Raw genomic sequence first — 7,291 nt, 5'->3', positions numbered from 1 at the left:
GAGCGCTGGAATTAGAGGCTAACCCAGGGATTTGTGCATGCGAGGTGTGCTGGCTAGTGTTTCTATCCACTTGACACAAGATAGGGTCTTCTGAGAAGAGGGAGCCTCCAATGAGGCACTGCCTCCATCAGATTGGCCTGTGGGGCAATTTCATGATTAAAGATTGAAGAGGGAAGGCCCAGCCCACTGTGGACAGTGTCACCCTGGGCAGGTGGTTGGGACAAGCCAAGGCAGCTGTGAGAACAATGCAGTGAGAGTGGTCCTACCTCCCAGGCCTCCTCTTCAGTCCTTGCTTCCAGATTTCTGCCTTGAGTTCCAGCCCTGCTGTTCCTTTATGGGGGGGACTGTTGACCTGTAAGATGAAATAAACCCTTTCCTCCCCAAGTTGGTTTGGTCACAGTGTTTCGTCATAACAAAAGAAAAGTGACTAATACACTAGGTAAGCATTCTACTAACGGAACTATATCCCCAGCCCAGAGCCGTGTACAGCACAGATTCCCAAACGGGGCAGAGAAGACACTCACCTGGGCCGCTGTGTGAGCATGCAGATTTCACCACACTGCTCTCTCAGCTCCTGCGGTCCCTAGACGTGCAATGCCATGCACGTCCTGCAGTCTGCCTGAGCCAGCACTCTGCTGCAGCAGCTGCGGGCCTTGGGCAGAGGAAGAAAGCAAGCCTGAGTCCTGGTGAGGTCATTCTAAGGCAGAAGTCCTCAAGATGCTGCCTAGAGCCATCATGATGAAGAATCACCATCATTTGGGAACTCAGAAATACTGGGAGGTCAGGAGTTCAAGGCCATCCTCTGCTGTATATGAAATTTGGGGCAAACCTAGTCTTTTTGAAACTCTTTATCAACAATAACAAGAAGAACAGCAAGACAGAGGTGGCTCCATAAGTAAGAGTGCGTGTTTGGAAAACATGAGGGCCGGAGTTCAAATCTCTGACACCTAAAAATCTGGGGGTAGCTGCACATCCCTGTACCCTAGATTGGGGAGTATGCACAATGCCTGTAACCCAAGGAAAGACAAGCAGAATTCTGTGTGAAACCAGGCAGATTCTGAGAGCTCACTAGTTGGCCAGCCAGCTTAGGTAAAATGGCAAGCTTTTAGTTCAGTGAGACACCCTGTCTCAAGGTAATAAAGTAGGTGTGTGTGTGTGTGTGTGTGTGTGTGTGTGTGTGTGTGTAGAGAGAGAGAGAGAGAGGAGAGAGAGACAAAGGCCTAATGTCCTGCTCTGGCCTTTGTATGTGTGCTTACCCACCCATTCATATGCATGTACCATACATGCCTAAACCACATACCACATATCATATAGCTATGGTATGTCATATATCACATCACACATAACCTATCATATACAGAGTCAGACAAACCCAGAGGGGCCATCTGATGGCTTTTCCCCAGCAAAACTGACAAAATCCTTATGACCAAAGACAACAGTTTTCCTAGTCCCTGGAAAAGCCAATAAGCAGACATGTCCCCAACCAGCCCTCAAGACACAAGCTGACTCTGCACCTTGCCAGCCTCAGAAAGAGTGATAAAGAGAACTCCAGCTACATCCCTTCGGAGCACTGGGTGGGGCTTAGACACCATCTTCCTAGGGAGTCTCTAGCTTCCTCCCACCTCTACAACAGGATCTTGGGGAGGGAGGGCCCCACTGTTAGCTCCAGACACGGGGGCTCCTTTAGTTAAGGGGGCTTTTTCTTTGTGTCTGCGGTTCTCCCTGGATGAATGCCCCGCTTCCCTGGATTTACAGCAGCCTGGCCGTGGGGTTGATGTCACTGTAATGAGAGTTACAGCTGCCTCCCACTGGGACTGCATTCCAGCTGTGGCCTGGGCCTGGAGCTCATCAGACTGCTTCTCCCTGGACAGGAAGAGAGGCTGCTCATCAACTCTGACCTGGAGCCCTGGCTGGCCTCTCGGTTGATGCAGAGCAAGAGGGAGAGAGAGAGGAAGGGAGGGAAGGAAAGAAGAAAGGAGAGAGAGAGAGACAGAGACAGAGACAGACAGAGAGACAGGGAGACAGAGAGACAGAGACAGGGAGACAGAGAGAGACAGAGAGACAAAGAGACAGGGAGACAGAGAGACACAGAGAGAGACTTAACCTTATGGGTTTGTGGAAAGAGAGCTCTGAGCTTTCTTGACTCCCCAGCCCACCCCCACTCTGTGAGAACCAAAGTTCCAAAGTGGTGGACGGAGGGCAGAGGAGGTGGGGGTGTTCACAGAAAGCCTGTTGTTCCCTAGTTGGATCCAGATGTGGTGGTTGGAAGAGGGTGTGCGGGAGGGGAGGGGCTGGAGAGAGGTGGGGAGAGGAGGAGGGGAACTGGGGAAACAGAATTCCCTTCAGGAGCCTGAGCCGCCACAGACCCCTTCTCTTCCAAGCTCTCCTAGAGAATTCTCCTAGAGTTGTACCGAAAATCAGCCTCTATTGTCTCTTGCTCATAAAATCTCAGGCGGCATTGCCAGTGGATTGAGCTGTATGGAAAAGCAGAGCCCTTTATTGTTCGTTTATCAGTCATGTCTCTGTATGGTCAAGGCCTGAGACATCGTGGAACGATGGCCAAGAGGCAAAATGGACAGGTCTGGGGTGTCACGTGCAGAACTTTAATTCCCCCTACAGTCCAAAGACTAGAACTTATTAGTTCCATTTTAATGGCAATAATGTTGGGGTGCGGGTGCATACCTACAATCCCAGCATTGGGGAGACACAGAGGCAGGACCGTCCTCTAAAGTTATCCTCTGATCCATAAAGGTTTTGAGGCCAATCCAGGTTACATGAGACCCTATCCTGAAGAAAACTAAACTCAGGGTCAAACAGATGGCTCAGCAGGTAAAAGTGCTGCCATGCAAGGCTAGTGACTGGAGTTCCATCCTGGGAAGCCCACCTAAAGATGTTCAAAGTGATGGAGCATATCCACAGACCCGGCAAGATAAGAGACTGAGGCTGGAGAATCATGTAGACGCTCATGGGGCAGCTAGCCTGGAGTACACCATACAACAGAAACACGAGAGACCCTGCTGCAGCAAGGTAGAAGGAAGGAGAGGCCTCTGACCTTCACATCCACCCTGTGGCCTTCATAGGCCATGCCTTCTTGCAGGTGCATACTAATAATAGATTCAACTGAATTTTTATTTTTAATCACAAAGTAAACATTGTATTGGCAATAGGAACTAGAAGTTAGTTGAGTCACTATTCCAAAACCACATAGCTAGACCTCGGCAGTCTCTTCTCAACTTCATCCTGTGTGACTCCCCAGCCATTGACTTGTGTGCATTTTGAACTTCCAGGCCTTGTTCATCTTTTAAAGGTCCAACTGATACCAGAAACACCCCAGCCTGGTCTCTTAATTCATAGCAACCCTCTTGGCTCAGCCTCCCCAGCCCTGGGGTTACAGGTGGAAGGCCCCGTCCCTGGTTTTGTTTGTTTTTGAGACATGTCTATGTAGCCCAAGCTGGCCTTCAATGTACAGTCCTCTGTGCCTCGGCCTCCCAAATGCGGGGTTATAGGGGAGCCATCAGGCCCAGCTTTCAGAAATCTGAAAGTTGTTCCCAGGGATCCCACAGTCATGATGGAGACAAGTCCCCTAAGATACTGGCGCGAGTGATCATAGTGGCTGAGTTCACTTCCACATCATGCCCTGGAGGTGGGAGGAATTCATGATGAACAGAGGGAGGAGTTACAGCCAAGAGGGCACAGGCTGAAGGCTCTCCCACAAGCTGTGGGCACCCACACTGGAGAAGGAAGGGCCTGGCCCTGCCCTGCCCTGCCCTACCTGCAGTATGGTCCTAGAAGCAGGAAGTCCACATTTAAGTCAAAGGGCACAGCGAGAGAAGCCTTTGCAGACCCCCAAGACAGCCAGCAGCTCTGAGAACTAAGGGTGACTCGCATGTGCCCAGCGGGCTTTGGAAGGTGAGAACTGAACCTTGGCAGTAAGATGGCCTAGGTGTGGCCCTAATTCTGCCACACTCACCTATGACTTTGGCCTAAAACCTGTGCCCACTTTCCTCCTCTGTAAAGGATGGCAAATAGCAGCCTGATTCCCTGGATATGGTGGAAATGAGTGCTCGCTCACCAGTGTTCACTCTGGTGCTCGGGAAACGTCAGCCCATTCGAGGCCTTACTCTTCTTACAGATTCTTTTGGATGAAACCATACAATTCCCCCAGGTCTCCCAGACCTCTCATTCTAGGGACCCAAGAGACCACAGAGGTATTAATTAGCAAAACCTCCAGACAGGCCCAGACGGAGAAGGAGCCTCGTTAACATTAATTGGTACCATCAGATCTTTGCCCGGTCAGGATAAAGCATTGCATGCTGGGTCAGACTCTCTGCCCTGGGGGTTCATAATCTACCCAAGACTGCTCACCCAGAGTGACTGAGGTGAAGTGGACAGACAGGAGCCCCCTTCCCTTTCTCACCTCTCATAGGGCCAGCATGTGAGGAGGACAGGGGGGATGGGGTACCATTGTGTATGAAAGGGTCAGGATTGTATTCTTGCTCTCAAGTGCAACCATGCTATGGACACTCTGCTAAGTCCCAATACTGGGGACAGTGCTTGAGAGGAGATGCCAACTTTATAGTGGCTCTCAGAATAATTTAATGATTAGAATACCCAGTCATGGGCAATGACCTCTGTATTTGAGATCCAGAAACCTTTGGTGTTGGGTATTGAACTCAGGGCCCTACACATGCTAAGCACATGTCCTACTGCCCATTTCTACTCTTGACCACCAGCAATGTGTTTTATAGGTTTTGTTTTCTTTTGTTGTTATTTTGTTCAGGTTTGGTTTGGTTTAGTTTAGTTTGGTTCAGTTTTTGACACTGGGTCTCACCCTGTAGCCCAGGCTGTCCTTGAACTCTTAAGGGCATCCCCTCCTGCCACAGCCTCTGAAGTGCTGGGATTTCAGGCGTGAGCCACCATATCCTGCTTTGTTTTGAAACAGCATCTTCATAAGCAGACGGACTTCAGATCCTCCTGCCTCAGTCTTCTGAGTTGCCAGAGTCTGCAGAACTGTACTTTAAATGACCTAGGATTGGTCAGTGGGTAACTGTGCTTGCTGGACAAGCATGAGTTTGGATCTTCACCATCCACATAATAACAAAACAAGACCTGGGTATGCACACCTTTAATCCTAGCACTCAGGGGGCAGAGGTCAAGGCCAGCCTAATCTACATACTAAGATCCTGCCCAGCAAAAAACAAAAGACAAAAAGCAAAAACAAAAGACAAACAGAAAGAACCTTAAAACTAGGCACAGCAGCTTACATCTGTATCTCCAACTCCTTCAAGGGACAGACAGGCAGAAGTCCTGATGTTTGCTAGCTAGCCAGACTATCTAAAACAGCAAGCTCTAGGTTCACGAGAGACCCTGTCTCAAACATTCGGTGGAGGGATCATCGAGGTGACTCAGCAGACAAAGGTGCCTGCCACTAAGCCTGATGACCTGCGTATAATCCCTGGAACCTACCAGCTGGAAGAAGAGAATCGTCTTCTGCAAGTTGTCCCCTGACCTGCACATACATGCGTGCATGCGTGTGCTCCTACACACACAAACAACACGTCAACATAAAAGGTAGAGAGTAATAGAGGAAGACTCCTGGTGCTGACATCTGGACTCGGAACGAGTGTGCCCACTGGCACATACACACTCACTCACACCTGCCCCAATGCAATAAGAATAAATCAGTTACATGGGAATGACGTCTGTCCACAGTCAGTGCACAGCCATGTACGAACTCAAAGAATGTCGGTGTGTGGAAAGGGGAGGGGGAGAGTGAGTGGCAGCCAGGTGTGACAACCCATACCTGTCCTGTCATCTTAGCTCTTAGAAGGTGGAGGGGCTCAAGGCTAGCCTCAGTGACTATCATTCAAAGCCAGCTTTAGTTAGGCAATACCTTGTTTCTGGTTTTTGGGTTTAAAAGCAAGTAAACAAGAAAGAAAGCCCCGTAAGTGGGTGAGGCTTAGCCTAGGGTAGTGGATCAACCCTATAATCTCATTGTTCTAAAGACTGAAGCAGGAGGATCACCATGACTGGAAGATACACAGTGAGTTCCAGGCCAGCCTGGGGTACAGTGTAAGACTGTCTCAACAAAACAAAGCAATAAGAATCTGTGAATGGTTATGCAGGATTTAGACACAAAGCCTGCCTTCTTGCTACACCTTGTGGTGCATACATACCCTGGAGGCTGAGGCAGGAGGATTATACATTAAGACCAGCCTGGGCAATTTAGTAAGGAAGTTATCTCAAAACAAAAATTAAAGTCTTAGAATGGCTCAGTGTTAGAACCCTTGCCTAACATTTGGAAAGTCCCAGGTTCAAACCCAGTAAGGGAAGTGGGAAGATTTGCTCTCCTTCAGAAAGTTGCTTCCAAGGAGAACATGGACTCTTCATCTCTGGTGCATTTCCTTTAGTGACTGGCACTAAACATTCACTATTGGCATTGCAGATTGTTGTCTAAATTCTAGAAGTCTCAGCCCACACAGAAGAAACTCCGGAACATGACTTCTAACCTCACTTCTATAGGAGCTCAGAGATCCCCAAAACTTCTATTTACAGGAAAATGCCAGTCCACCCAAAGGCTTGTGTCTGATTTCCAGAGTTCTCCGCCAGAGCACTCTTTGATCTGTGAGTCACTGTTACTGGCACAAGCTGGGAAAAGGTAAAGGAGGCATAGGGGAGGGTTTGTGCCCTAGGGAAGGCTGCCTGGGCTCTGCCCCCGGGGCCAGGAAGCCAAGGTTGGCCCAACCCAAGGTCTTGAGTTTGAAAGCTGTGTTGGTTAGCTTCATGGATGGAGAGGAGTCAGATCTGGGCTCAAGGTCTCATGCCCCCCACCCCCCCACACACACACGTTTCATAGCGCGACCCTGGGCACACGCCTTCAGTTCTTCGAGCTTCTACATCCTTACCTATTAGACGAGCAATTCTACCTGCACCTGGGGATTTACAAGAATTGAGAGAGAAAATGAAGGCTGGCAAGATGGCTCAGCGGGTAAAGGCATTGTCACCAAGCCTGGCAACCTGAGTTTGATCTCTAGGACACACAGTAGGAGAGGGCTGACTCCCAGTGCTTTCCTCTGACCTCTGTGCTCTTACTGTGCACACACACACACACACACACACACACACACACACCAAATGTAATAAGCAAATTTAAAAAGCAAAATAATAAAGTGAATCTATCTTCCAGGCTCACTGTTTAGCAGAGTGTAAATCCTAGCATGATTTGTCGCTGTCTTATTTTAATACATGGAATATTTAGAGGGGGTGATTTGGAATTCCAAGTAGGACACAC

General features: G+C 49.2%; 1 annotated feature.

The window, feature by feature from the left end:
* Positions 1-3,081: an enhancer, noted in NCBI's record as "VISTA enhancer mm1617". NCBI's record gives its function as "enhancer in: somite[3/4] | limb[4/4]" and the evidence as "EXISTENCE:transgenic organism evidence [ECO:0001131][PMID:17130149]".

This window comes from Mus musculus, chromosome 9, assembly GCF_000001635.26.
Source record: "Mus musculus strain C57BL/6J chromosome 9, GRCm38.p6 C57BL/6J".
Lineage (NCBI taxonomy): Eukaryota > Metazoa > Chordata > Mammalia > Rodentia > Muridae > Mus > Mus musculus.
The sequence above is the reverse complement of the archived record's forward strand: the minus strand, read 5'-3'. Positions and strand labels throughout refer to the sequence as shown.